The sequence below is a fragment of the Cicer arietinum genome, chromosome 6 (genome assembly GCF_000331145.2).
Source record: "Cicer arietinum cultivar CDC Frontier isolate Library 1 chromosome 6, Cicar.CDCFrontier_v2.0, whole genome shotgun sequence".
Classification (NCBI taxonomy): Eukaryota; Viridiplantae; Streptophyta; class Magnoliopsida; order Fabales; family Fabaceae; genus Cicer; species Cicer arietinum.
This window is the reverse complement of record NC_021165.2, coordinates 42,338,843-42,353,700: the sequence shown is the minus strand read 5'-3', so window position 1 is coordinate 42,353,700 and position 14,858 is coordinate 42,338,843.

Here is a 14,858-nt window from a genome sequence, read left to right as displayed (position 1 = left end):
TATATATATATATATATATATATATATATATATGATGTTGCAGGAGAGGATTTGTTTGAGAGGTAATAATCTGAGTTTGTTTGAGACCATTTGTGTTTGTTTTAATAAAAAATTTATTCTTTTAAACCAAAAATCATTTTTTAGGGTTTAAAGAGTGTTTGTTTCATATATTTTTTTAAATTATTTTGTTAGAAAAATTATTTTTAATGTGAATAAGGCTTTTAATAGGCTTACAGGCCAGACCATGATAGGCTGTAGGCCAGGCTCAGGCAAAAAAAAAAAGCCTATCATAGATCGTAGGTCAGGCTCAGGCCTCAAAAATTCATCGTAGGCCAGGCTCAGGCCTTTCAAAGCCTGGCCTGATCTGGCCTATTCCCACCTCTAATTGCATGCATGCATGGCTAATTCTCAAATTTATGTTATGTCTGATTGATTGTAATGTTCACCACATTTTAAAAGATATGTTATAAATTCGCTTCCTTAAAAAAAATCAAAAGATGTGATATATACAAATTCAAGTTTCAACTCAAGCTTTTTCAAAACGAAATAGCAACATGACGCCATTGTGAGGAGGCGATGACGATGGGACAAGCAAGGGGGAAACACTACCGCAACACGACGACATTTCCACATAAAATATTCAGTTTAGGGGTACAATTTGGATACGGGTATTGCTATATAGTATTTGGATACGGGTATTACTATATAGTATCCGTCTTTATACTGGTACTAGTATATGAGTTATAGTTGCATAGATATTAATTTTAATCTTGTATCATCATACCTTCTAGATATTTAAATACTTAGTACTCATTTTTATTATTTGCGTTTAAATTTAAATAAGTTGTTAAGTTATAAAAATATCAATTATTTTAATGTAATTAAAAATATATTCAAAGTTCTTTTATATTAACTCATGAAATAATAAACTAAAATATGTAAATCATATAAAATTATATTGAATCATATAAATGTTTTTCTTTGATTTAGTAATATTAATAGAAACAAAGTAAAAAAGATTAATTACTAAATAAACATATATTTATTTGAATAAAATGAAATAAAATTTTGCGAAATTAATATCGTTTATGAAATTAATTATCATGTATTGTCAATATAAATATTTTTAACCAATCACAATTTTTTATGAGACTAACTTTAAAAATAGTTATAATCAAAGATAAATCTCTCTAATAATCTAACATTGTAATTAATTGATATTTTAATTAATTGATAGTGTAAAACTTTTTTTTAAGTGATATTGTACGATTACTATAATACTCGTGTGTCTCCATGGATCAGAAGTTGTTTTTTAATTTTGGAATAGTACATTTGTTTAAATAAATATTATATCAGACTTGAGCGTTTATTTATAATTAAAATTAAGTTTAAGTTGTTTTTTAATTTTGGAATAGTACATTTGTTCTGAGTTTGTTGGTTCGTTGAATTTTTCTTCAGTCTTAAATATCTATTTATAGTTAAAATTAAGACTTCAGTTTAGTCCTTTGTGAACTTTGAATCGTATATTCATTCTAACTTGGTCAACAAATATTTATTCCAAATATAATTCTGAAAGTTATGTTTTGATAATATGACCAAAAGCCAATTCTTTATTTTCGAATATAATATGAGCAATTCTTCTAAAAAGATATTGTGCTTATTTGGTTAGATTACGTTTAAAAATTGATTCACTTGAGTCTTCCTTGACACGCTTGATTTGATTTAGGCATGAACAATTCTAGGTTTGCTTTTGGACCTTCGAAGTAAGAATACGGCTAAGTCCAATATGTTCTAAGCAATCTATCAAAGCCTTCGTCATTCCATTAGAGTCGTTGACTTTTCTCCATCAGAATCATTGACTTGATTGTTGGAGTCAGATGTTGTGTTGCTTGAATAATTCTGCTAGAGGCAAAATTGTGTGACTTAGAATTAGTGGCACGGTCAACTTCTCTATTATTGCATTATCAGAGACAATGCAATTTTTGAGGCTGCTTATCAAAGGCATTATTCCGGAACAGGTTCCAATTATTAGAGTCAGCGGAACAAGAGCTTTAGAGGTAAGCTTGAACAGTAGACTTTAGAGGCATGCTCAAATTACTGTCCATTAGAGACATGCAAAAATAATGATCATTAGAGGCATGAAAAAGTTACTGTTTATCGGAATCATGCTAAAAGTAGACTTTAGAGGCATGCTAAAAATATTGTTCATCAGAGGCATGCTAAAAATATTGTTCATTAGAGGCATGCTAAAATTATTGTTCATCAAAAACATGCTAAATTTATAGTTCATCAGAGACATGGAAACTTCAGAGACAAGATCAATCTTTAGATGCACAAAGTTTTTCAGAGGCACACTGATTTACCAAAAAATGTTGAGTTGTCAGAAGCACGTTGAACTACCAAAAACAAGTTGGACTACTAGAAACACAATCAACTACTAGAAGCACACTGAACTACCAGAAACACGATATTAGAGACATATGAGCGTACTTTTCCTGAACGTGCATTTGTTAGATTATGAGGATTTTGCTGACTGATTTGATTTTGTTTCCTCTGATCTTTTTACTTCTTTTCTTATCTTCTTCTGATGTCATGTTTTAACTCTTACACACTTAATGAAGTCATTAGTCCAAACAAATTGTTTTCATAAAATAACTTTGTTAACATCAAAATCCCAATAGGGAAAACAAACTTGGTTCCAACAATCTCTCTTTTTTTGATGATGACAAAACCATAATTTTTTTATAACAATTTATTGGCTTTTATTAGTTAACTCCACCTGACTTAAGACTCCCCCTAAGTCTAAGTAGTTTTATATTTCTTTTTTCACCTCATAAACAAATTAAAAAACGAAATTGTTTTCAAATATCTTTCTCCCCCTTTTTTCATTAGAGAAACAGACTTGGAAGTTTTTTTATATGCCCTTTTAATTGTTTTTAAAGAAAATAGACAAAACATAAAATACATACTAATATGAATCTAAACTAATCTAGGCATAGCACATCATTAATAATATATAAAAGGTAAGGTTCAAATTTTTCTTAATGAATTCACATCTTTCTTCAACTAGTGGTTTAGTGAATATGTTTGCCCTTTGGTGTTCAATGTCTATAAACTGGATATTTAGTACTCTTTTTTGAGAAAAGTCCCTAATAAAGTGATGTTTAATTTTTATGTATTATCCCTATAATGTAGGATTAGATTCTTTGTTAGGCAAATAACATAGGTATTATCACAAAATATAGGAATGTTACTCTCAAGAATTTTGTAATCTTCTAGTTGGTGTTTCATCCATAGTTGTTTAGAGATGTAACCAGTTGCTGAAATGTACTCAGCCTCTACTATTGACATTGAAATTGTGTTTTGTCTCTTACTTGATCAAGAGATTAAATTTTCACCAATAAATGTGCAATTTACACCGGTGCTTTTTCTTTCAAGCTTGTCTCAAGCATAGTCAACATCACAATAGCCACTGAATATGTACTTAGTAGACTTATAGAACAAACCAATGTTAGAAGTACCTTTCAAGTATCTAAGGATGCTCTTAACAACAATTAAGTGAGATTTCCTTGGACCAACCTAAAACCTAGCACACATACACACACTAAATAGAATATCAAGTTTGGAAGTAGAAAGATATATGAGTGACCCAATCAATTCTCTGTATGTTTTTTGGTCAACCTTTTGGCATGATTCATCTTTATCCTCTGTCAAAATCATTTTTCAGGAGAAAAATGCTAAGCCTATCATACCATGCTCTAGGGGCTTGTTTTAGTTGATATAACGAATTTTTGAGCTTAAAGACATGATATGGAAACTCAACATTTTCAAAACGAGGAGGTTGTTTTACATACACTTCTTTATTTATGTAACTATTCAAAAAGGCAGTTTTGCATCTATTTGAAATAAAGTAATATTATTATAGGTAGCAAAGTAGAGTAGGATACATATTGACTCTAACCTGGCCACTAGAGCAATTCTCTTAGAGTACTCAATACCTTCTTGTTGATTGTAACCTTGTGCAACTAGTTTGACCTTGTTTCTAACAACCCTTCCCTTTTCATTTAACTTGTTTATAAAAATTCACATGGTTCCAATAATGTTTTTCTATGGTCTGGGTACTAGATCCCAAATATCATTCCTTTTAAAATCATTCAACTCTTTTTGCATTGCAAGGATCCATCCATCATCTGTTAGTGCTTCATCAACATAGGTAGGTTCAATTGATGATATGAGATCAACAAAGTTGTGTCCTTCGGTGATGATCTAGTCTTTAGAGAATCATTCTAATTTCCAATAATCAGAGTTTTAGGATGACTTGTAATTTCTATCCAGTTTGACTTCTGAGTTATTTTGACTGCTTCTAACTTGGTTAAATTCATCTTTTGACGTTTTGTCATCTTCCTTTGATTTACTTGCATCCTCTAAGTGTTCGGGTCCTTCGGGCTTGTATGCATCTACTTCCTCTAGTTCTAGTAAACTTGCAGTATCCTCTAAAGGTACACAAATACGAGAGATGGAGAGTTGAATTGTGTTTGTCTAATTTTAAAATTCTTTTTCGTAATTTTAATTATGATTCTGGTTTGGTGACGTAACTGTTTGGACTAATTAGAGGTCGCATTAAACAGATAGAGCAAAGGTAAAAATAACACAACATGTTTTATCTTGGTTCACCATCAATATGGTAGCTACATCTAGTCGCCTCAAATAGAAATTTTTTTCCACTAATTCAAAACTCTAATTACTACAACACCTAACCCTAGAAGTTAGTCTTCTCAAAACAACCTAAACCTACAAACTTTTTGAGGAAAACCACACATTGTCCCTATAAGTCAAGTCTTCTCTAACCAACCTGAAACCTATAGATTGTTAAAGGCAAACTAAAGCCATTATTGGGTTGGGTTATAAGAGATTGGAACTAGTTTGGTTTTGCGTCTTATAAGCAGATTTGATATAGTAATTTTTCACACTTACAATGAAGTACTAAGCATTTAAAAATATAATGTTGAAAGAGTGCTTTTCTAGAACTTTAAAGCTTTAAACCCTGAATACTTAGAAAATTGAGCTCTTGAGGTTTTTTCAAATAACTTTGGTTTTTAGAAATTCGAAGTTCGTGTTTTTCTATATTGTTGTACATTTCTTCTTCAACTTTGATCCACTATTTATAGATGAAATTAAGGTTTGTGAATTTATTGTTGTGTTTCTGAATCGTATCTCAAATTCATTTTAGTCAAAAGAGATTTCTTCCAAATATAATTATGATTGATATGATCTTGATAATATGATCGTTAGGAAATTTCTTTCAAACAAAATCCCAAATTAATGTTTTGATGATAATTAAACAAAAGTTAATAAAGACTTCTAATTATGATTCTAAGTGTTTTGGTATTTAAATGTGTGTTTGAGTTTGTTAATCAAAGATAGGTAGTAAGCATTTCAAGCAAGATCATATTAAAAAGAAGCAAATACATTCACAGAAACAAAGGACGTTCTTGACATGATTTTGCAAAACGAATAATGTTCTCCACAATTCCAAGATAACAAGAACGATCAAATTGTTAAAGAAAAGACTGGTTCTATTATTTACAATTTGTTCCAGAGTTTGACAAAAAATATACAAGTATATTTCAGTAAAAGAATCACTCCTAAGAACAAAGGAAAAAGCTATGCTTCATAATTTATCAAGAAAGATCATTCTCCAAGTTTGAGCAAGCAAATATGAGTTTGATAGATTCAATTGAACACCTCAGTTGTACTTCCGAGCAACCTACAAATGTGATACAAAGCAAGGAATCACTTCAAACAACTGTCAAAGAAAGCTTAAACCTCAGCACCCCTCAAAGCAGAAACGAAGATCGGTCTTGCCTTGCAGGAACTTTCATGCTTTAAGCAAGAACATTTCTACTTTAAGGTTGATCTTATCCACTTAGTGAAACATGACAACTGTACCATTCTCAACGGACAAATGAGCTGTCATAAGCCTTTTTGAAGTCTATAAAAGAAGCCTCAAGATGAAGGATAAGGCAGAGCTTCAAGTGCAAAACAATAAATCACTCATACAATCATATTCAAAATCTCTTAAGCTTCTCAACCATTTCACGAAATTTCTTAAGCTTCTCTAATTCTTTTGTATCCTCTAAATTTTCTGGTTCTTATGGTTTGTCTTTATCTTCTGATTTATCAGTTTCTTTTGGTACTAGTAAACATGCAATATCCCCAACTTGCTTTTACTTTTTAAGGTCAAGTTGGTTCTGAATCGTAACTCTATAAGCTTTGGATCTTTCAGAGTATCTAAGGAAGGTGAATTTTTGTGAACTAGGGTCAAACTTGACAGGGTTATCTTTTGAATTTAAAACATAGTATACACAATCAAATTGATGAAAGTAAGAAATTTTGGGCTTTTTACCTTTCCACAATTCATAAGCAGTGTTATTCAAAATAGGTATGATACAAACTATGTTCTAAATGTAACATGAGATATTGACTACTTCTTCCCAAAAATGTTTAGCAACATTAGTTTCGTACATCATGGTACAAGCCATTTCTTGAAGAGTACGATTTTTTATTTCCACAACACCATTATACTAAGGTGTTCTTGGGGACAAGATATCATGTAATATGCCAATATCTTCACATAATTTCTCAAAGGGTTTGTTCTTAAGCTCTCCACATGATCACCGCAGATAATTACTATAGAGAGTTGCTTCTCATTTTGCACTTTTTTGTAGAAGGTAGTGAACACCTTATGAGACTCATCCTTATGTTTAATGAACTTATCCCATTTCCATCTAGAGTAATCATCAACAATGATCAGTCCATACTTTTTACCATTCAACGAGGTAGTTTTAACTAGACCAAAACTGTCAAAGGGCAAAAGCTCGAAAGAGGGTTTTGGATTTGCTCTTGATTCTTAGTAGTTGATTCCATGAAATCTCCAGTTTTGACTTCAACCCTTGAAAAGTCTTCCTTATTCACAATGTAAGAAGGATGAAAAGGTGTAAAGGGAGCAGCCAGAGGGACATCAAATTCAATAAAAGGACCAGTTACTAGGAATCAATTTTGTGTTTAGAACTTCTAAAGCAAGTTAGACTTTAAGAGTGGTTTTGAACATGTCTTTGATCGTATGTTCTATTTTATGTTAATGAAGTGAAGCAAACCAACATTCTAGTTGACTATATTTAGAACAAAATGATTAAAGATGATGCCTTAATTCTTTTATATATATATATATATATATATATGTTCCACGTAAATTCTCATCCATGTTTTATAGGCTCTGCAAATTTGCGATATCTTTGGACTCGTTCGTTGGACGCATTCGACGTGTCATTGTTGCTAAAAATTATTTTGATCCTTATATCATAAGAAAGTGTGGAACTGAGGTATGGGTGAGTTCTAATTCATGAATTGAAAATAAGTGAGATGAATGGGAAAACTGTATTTCCCACCATTTATCTAGGGCTTATTAGGTAACACTGAAGCTCTTTCAGTAATAACTGACTAATGAGAATACTTAGAATTTAGTGAGGTTAAAAATGAATTAGAAACTTTTATTAGTTGTTGTTGGATTTAATTTGTATGAATATGTGCTAATTGAATTATTTCATAGTTACATATTTGATGTATTATGTACTATGTTTAAAAATATCTTAGATATTGTTTGAAGTAAAATACGATGAATTGTTTATACTTGTGTTGCAATATGTATAGTGTGTGCAAATCATTTTGGTTTTTTATCTATGAATGAATACTTATGTGGTTAACAAATGTTTGGCTTTGATTGGTGAATGAAGAATTGCAAGTGAATAAATGCTAGTAGGTAATATGAGATACAAAATCATAAAACGAGAGTACTTAGGAGGCTTGTGGTGTTATTAACTTGATTGATATTGAGATACATTGACTTTTCGTATAATGTACCCTTGAATTTTATGATGTGAGATTATGTGACGATGGTGTATGAGAGACCATTTTGATGTTATTGAATTGAGGTGTGTGTGTGTGTGTATATATATATATATATATATATATATATATTTTACTCCCGTTAGACAAGGAATAAGTTTTAGTTCTGACTTGTGCTAAAGATGGTACTCCTAATGATACGAGTAGCCTAATAAGGGGTGGAATTGGACAAGCCTCTGAGGATATGACAAATTTGAATTGTTAGTGTACTTGCATGGTGGCATAGTATCAGTCCTCCTAACCAAGTACTTCAAAGTTAGAATGGTACCAAAGAAAGGGAAGAAGTTTAGAGTATAAGAATATTCATAATATTATTTTGATTTGTGAATGTCTCATATTGATGAAGTGAATTATTGTGTTTTTTTTTCTAGTTGAATTTTATTATTATTTTGTAACTTATACGGTATTTACGTGGTGTTCTACATATTCTCTACACTTGAATTATATTATTACATGTTTTCGATACTCACCCCATTCTTTGTTTGTGTGTGAGTGTTTGCAAAAACGTAGTTATTATAGGTTGTCAAGTTGCGATCCATGCTCTCATAGGTGATACCAGGTGGGAGTCATTTATTGTATTTTAAAAGTCTTGAGCTAAAATTTTATTTTGTAAAATTATTGGCAATCTAATGTTACTTTCTGATTTGTTATGCTTAAAAAAAATCAATAATCCATAACTTTTTTAGAGGGCTTTCATGTAAATGTTTTTGTATAACTGTAAATATGGTGTCCCAAGCCTTTATTTGGAAAGAAATTTTGATACTATATGTGAAACTGTTGAGAAGTTTGCTTAAAGATTAATGTACTTTGTATATTATTTTTTTTATCGGGGTTTAGGTTGTCACACATTTTCTTAACTAATTTTGTTCATCCATTAGGTGTAATAGTCTCAATGCCTTAAGATTTTGGAAATTTTGGTCTTCAATCGTCTTATCATAATTAATTTTTGTTTTTAGCATTGTAGTTAATTCAATAAGTGAAATAGTCTCATTTGATTAAGATTATGGTCATTTTGGTTATCACATGGTTAAGTCTAATCTATTTTGGTTCTTAGCAATTGTTGTTCAACCAATAAGTGAAATAGTCTTAATGTATTTAGATTTTTGTGAATTTTTTCTTAGCCAATGTAACTCATCCTATAAATGGAACAATTTCAGTTGATTAAGATTTTTGTCATTTTGGTCCTCACATTGCTAAGCCTAATCCACTTTGGTTCTTAGTTGTTGTAGTTCAATAAATAGGTGAAATAATTTCAATGTATTATGACTTTTTCATTTTAGTCATCACATGACTAAATCTAATCCATTTCTATTCTAAGCAATTGTAGTTAAACCAATAAGTGAAATAATTACAACTTATTAATATTTTTGTCATGTTAGTATTCACTTAGCTAATTCTAACCCAATTGTAGTTATGTCATTTTGATCTTCACTCGGTTTATTCTAATTCTATCTGGTTCTTAGCCAATGTTGTTCATCCAATAAGTGAAATAGTCTTAATGCATTAACATTTTGGTCGTCAAATGGCTAACTCTAACCCATTTTAACTTTTGGCTGTTGTAGTACATCAACCAATTGAATAGTCTCAACTTTTGGTCATTTTGGTCTTCACTTAACTAATTGTAATCCATTTTGGTTCTTAGAAATTGTAGTTCATCCAAAAAGTTTAATAGTCTCCATGGATAAAGGTTTTGGTTATTTTGGTGTTCACTTAGCTTATTCTAATCCATTTTGGTTCTTTACCAATGTTGTTCAGCCAATACGTGGAATAGTCTGAATGGATAAATACTATAGTCATCACTTGGCTAATTCTAATCTACTTTGATTTTTAACCAATGGTGTTCATCCAAATAAGTGAAATAGTCTTAATGGATTAAAAAAATTGTCATTTTGGTCAAGTAATTGCTAAGTCTAATCTATTTTGACTCTTCCATTAAGTGGAATAGTCTCAATGGATTAAGAAATTGGTCATTTCAATAATCAGATGGAAAATTTAACCCATTTTGGTTCTTACCCAATATATTTCAACCATTAAGTGAAATAGTCTAAATGGATTAAGATTTTTTACATTTTGGCCATTAGTTGGCCTATTCTTATACATTTTAGTTCTTATTCAATGTTGTTATTCCAATAAGTGGAATAGATGAATTAAAATTTTGAACATTTTGGTTTTCACTTTGCTAATTCTAATCCATTTTTCTTCTTAGGCTAGTGTATCACATGGTTAATTCTAATCCATTTGTGTTCTAAGTTGTAGTTCATCCAACAAGTTGAATAATCTCAATATATTCATATTTTGGTCATTTTGGTCATCAAAATAGGTAAGTCTAATCCATTTTGGGACTTAGTTGTCGTAGTTCATCCAATAAATGGGATAGTCTCAATTGATTAAGATTTTTGTCATTTTGGTTATCACATGTGTAAGTAAAACCCTATTTGTTTCTTAGAAGTTGTAGTTAAACCAATAAGTAGAATAGTCATAATGGATTCTGATTTTGGTCTACACTTGGCTACTTCTAATCCATTTTTATTCTTAACCAATGTTGTTTATCACATAACTAGAATAGTCTTGATGGATTAATATTATGTTCATTTTGGTTGTCACATGGTTTACTTAAATCAAATTTGACACTTAACTGTTCATCCCTTAAGTGGAATAGTGTCAATGAATTGAGATTTTTGTCATTTTTGTCTTCACTCAGCCAATTCAAACCTATTTTGGTTCATAACAAATGTAGTTTATCCAATAAGTGTAACAGTCTCACTGGATTAAGAATATAATCATTTTTGTCTTAACTCTGCTTATTATAATCTATTTTGGTTTTTAACTAATGAAGTTCATCTAATAAGTGGAACAATCTCAATGAATTAATAGTTTGTTCATGTTGGTCTTCACTTGGCTCATTATAATCCATTTTGATTCTTAGCAGTTGTAGTTCATCCAATAAGTGGAATAGTCTCAATGGATTCAGATTTTGGAATTGTCTCAAATTCGTTCTGGCTAAGTCAAATTCGCTCAATGGAGAATTATTTTTGTCATTTTGGTTTTCTTTCAAATTATTCTAGTCCATTTTGGTTTATAGCAACTGTGTTCATCCAGTAGGTGATATAGTCTCAATATATTAAGATTTTGGTAATCTTGCTTATCACTTGGCTAAGTCTAACCCATTTTGGTTATTACCCAATGTAGTTCAACATATGTGCAATTCTCTCAATGGCTTTATAATTTGGTCATTATGGTCTTCACTCGATTTATTCTAATCCATTTTAATTCTTATTCAAAGTAATTCTTGCAATACTTTAACTAGTCTCAATGGATTATTATTTTGATTATTATGGTCTTCACTTGGCTAATTTCAATCCTTTTTATTCTTAGAAGTTGTAGTTCAACAACTAAGTGTAATTGTAACATCCCGCTTTTTCGAGACATTAACTAACAAAATTCTAAACGTAAAAATACAAATTCATTTTTTATTTATTTATGATTATCTTAAATACTCATTTACCTGAAAATCCACTAATAATATTTTTAGCTATATTTTCAAAAATAATGAATCAAAGTCTTTGCAATTACTAAAAGTAAAATTAATACGTTAAACAAAAGAAACTCCTAGAGCCAAACCTCTTGACGTTTTACTACCCAAACATAAATCCTAGTTGGTCATAAACCTTGAACTTGTGGAAAACTCTCCCAACAAGTCTAACACCGTCACAAAAGTATTTCGGAGCCTCCAACTGCTTGCTATTGTACTTCCTTGCATTTCTCCTATTAGGTTGATCGTAACATTATTCGCTCAAGTAACACTATATTTGACGTCCTGTCAAATGTAAGGATCATCTCCAAATAGCAAACACAGAGTAAATATGCATGCATATATAGTTGTTATAGCAAAAATATAAATAAATCATATACTTCATTTAACAGTTAAAAATCACAACGCACCAAAGATACAAATCAACCAAAATGCACAACCTATTTGTTAGATTATATGTCAATGCATGATTCCGGAATATCACCTCACCGCAAGGGCTTCGTGAGTCCTTCCAAGCAACACCACTAAATCAAAATCCCCGCAAGGATTTGTTGGCTCCAACTAATTATGGACGCACCACACAACTTTGGGCTCCAACCAATTATGGACGCATCACACAACTATGAATGCATGAATGTAGACACTTTTGTTAGTAACAATATAGATCACTCAATCAGAGCGTCCAAAATCATTCAACCTTGTCCTAAACCAATCTAGTTTAGACACAGTAATAAATCACCTAGAATAACCACAACATGTCAAGCACAACAATTATAACAACGTATCATATAACATTCATTTTCCACAATTTGAACATGTCAAGCACAACCATTATTAATATTCATTTTGAAGATAACACACAAACATAACCAATACATAACATCACAATACATTCATATCACATATAATTCAAGTAGGAAAGTGGATGGAGTGATGTCCTTGCCAATTTGAGGGTCATTATTAAAATTCTCACGCAGCGGTTTTGACATCCTAAACCCCAAAATAATATATATAATAATTTATATTATATTTCTACGAAATTTGCAGCAGATAAATAAAAATATGTTTCCAAGAAAATAAAAACTTTTATTTTTAACTTAGGATATCATGTTTCTCAAAAATCAAAAGGAACACTTTAAACTTATTTTCTCCATTAAAATAGTGTAATCTCAATAAGCTTTATTTAAGTATTATTACTTGATTTAATTAAAAAACTTACTAGTACTTCTTAGATATTCATATAAAAATTCGTTTCAAATTAAAAAAGTAAAATACAATTTAAGCCCTTATTCCCGGTATCACCTATCAAAGCGTGGTTCCTCCCAAACTTGAACTTCAAGATTCATTAACCTGTAATAACTGCGATTTTGCAAACGCAGGGCCAAGCCAGTCAAACATAAACAACGAAGGAGGTGAGTTTTGAAAACATGATGACAATATAATACAAGTAAGAAGAACACGCAAACAATCCTAATAGAATCGTATCATTGCACAAACATTCCATCAAGAAAATATCACATTAAAAAGTCAAAATCACTCAAGGGAAATCAATAAATCTCACTATAACATCAAATCATCTAACATAAATTATCACCACACACGATACATATTAATCACCACAAAACAATCACAATAAAATGAAATGCTATGCATGAGCTTAGACTCTACTTCACAATATGGTACCATTCTAACTCTGAAGTACTTGGTTAGGAGGTTTGATACTATGCCACCATCCCGGTGGACGAACAATTCAAATTGACCCTGTCCTCATAGATCCCCTCAACTCAACCCGGGACACATATACGTGACAATCGAGGTAAACGTGTGTTGCGTGGTATCTCCCAACATTTGGAGTGCTACCTCCAAGTCACCTAGGAATTCCCCACCCGAATACCTCCAAGGTATAACAATCTTGCCTTAAGGCTCGACAGCAGACCGCCACGATCAGGCTCATTCAGTTGTACTTCCCCGGAATCACTAGGCTTGTCAGGCCCTACCTATATGATGACAAAATAATCTCCACTTCACAAATTCACAATATTTATTTTCTCCCCTCGTTGGTATATGATACTCCATTAAAACCTTCATCTCAAACACAAATTGAAATCACCATTATTTCATCAACTATGGGACTAATTCAATATTCTCATCACAATATCATTAATCATATCTCATCACCTAAACTCATCACAATTTTATAGAATCATTATCATCAATCAAACATCATCATTATCATCACATAAACTTATCACAGATTTATATCATAAATCACACATCATCATCAAATAAACTTACATTATACACTGCATTCACATAAACTCATTTAATCAAACATATGCACTAAATTCATTTGAAATCAAATATCACAATGATATACTAAATTCATTTGAAATCAAATATCACAATAATTTTAAATATCACAATAATATCAAATATCACAATAATGTTAAATATCACAATAATATAAAATATCACACATTTAACGAAATTAAATCAATAAACACCTTATAAATATTTCTATTTCACATTTTAATCTCACAATTTTCTTATTTCCAGATTAATTAATTTATCACTCAAAGGGCTACTGTCGTATATAGCGGGCCCCAGATGAATCGTTGGGAAATACAGTTTTCCCGTTCATCTCACAATATATTATACTCATGAATTCAAACGCTCTCTCACCCCTTACCTTATTTCGACGCTTTCACACACGAATAGGATTCCATGAGGAAACATCCTTTTTTCTTTGAATCTTTATCAATCAATCGATCTAACTCGACAGTTTATGGGTAAACCTTAAAAATAAATTATGAGAAGATACTCTAAAAACTAAATTTGAAATTGGGTTAAGGATAATTACCATAAATCAGAAAACCAATCAGTGGATAATGTAGTCAGTTTTCACATGGTCGTTTTGGCGTTGGTTTCACTCAAATCGGACTTACGGGGAAGGAGAACGGTGCAAAATAACGAATTCTACAAACGGAGAAGTCGAGTATTTTAGAGAGAAATTGGGGTTGTTAAAATTTTGGAAAAAATGGAGAAAGTTTTCTGAACAGCTATCTATCACTGGTGTCAAAAGATAAGTTATTGTTGTGTTTTCTCATTGGTTTTACGGCTGCCCTTCCAACTCTCTTCTCTTTTTTGTTTGTTTTATTTTATTAACAATTAGGGTTCACACATGAGTCAAACTCATTGGTCCCTTTATTTATGTTTTAGTTTTACTATTATTATTTTTATTTTGCTAAAACAAAATTAATAATTATTTAATCCCCTTTTTAATATTCTTCCAAACACAGTTTTCCAAACATTACTAATATTTTATAAATTAGAGTAATTAAAATAATCAATATAAAAAAAA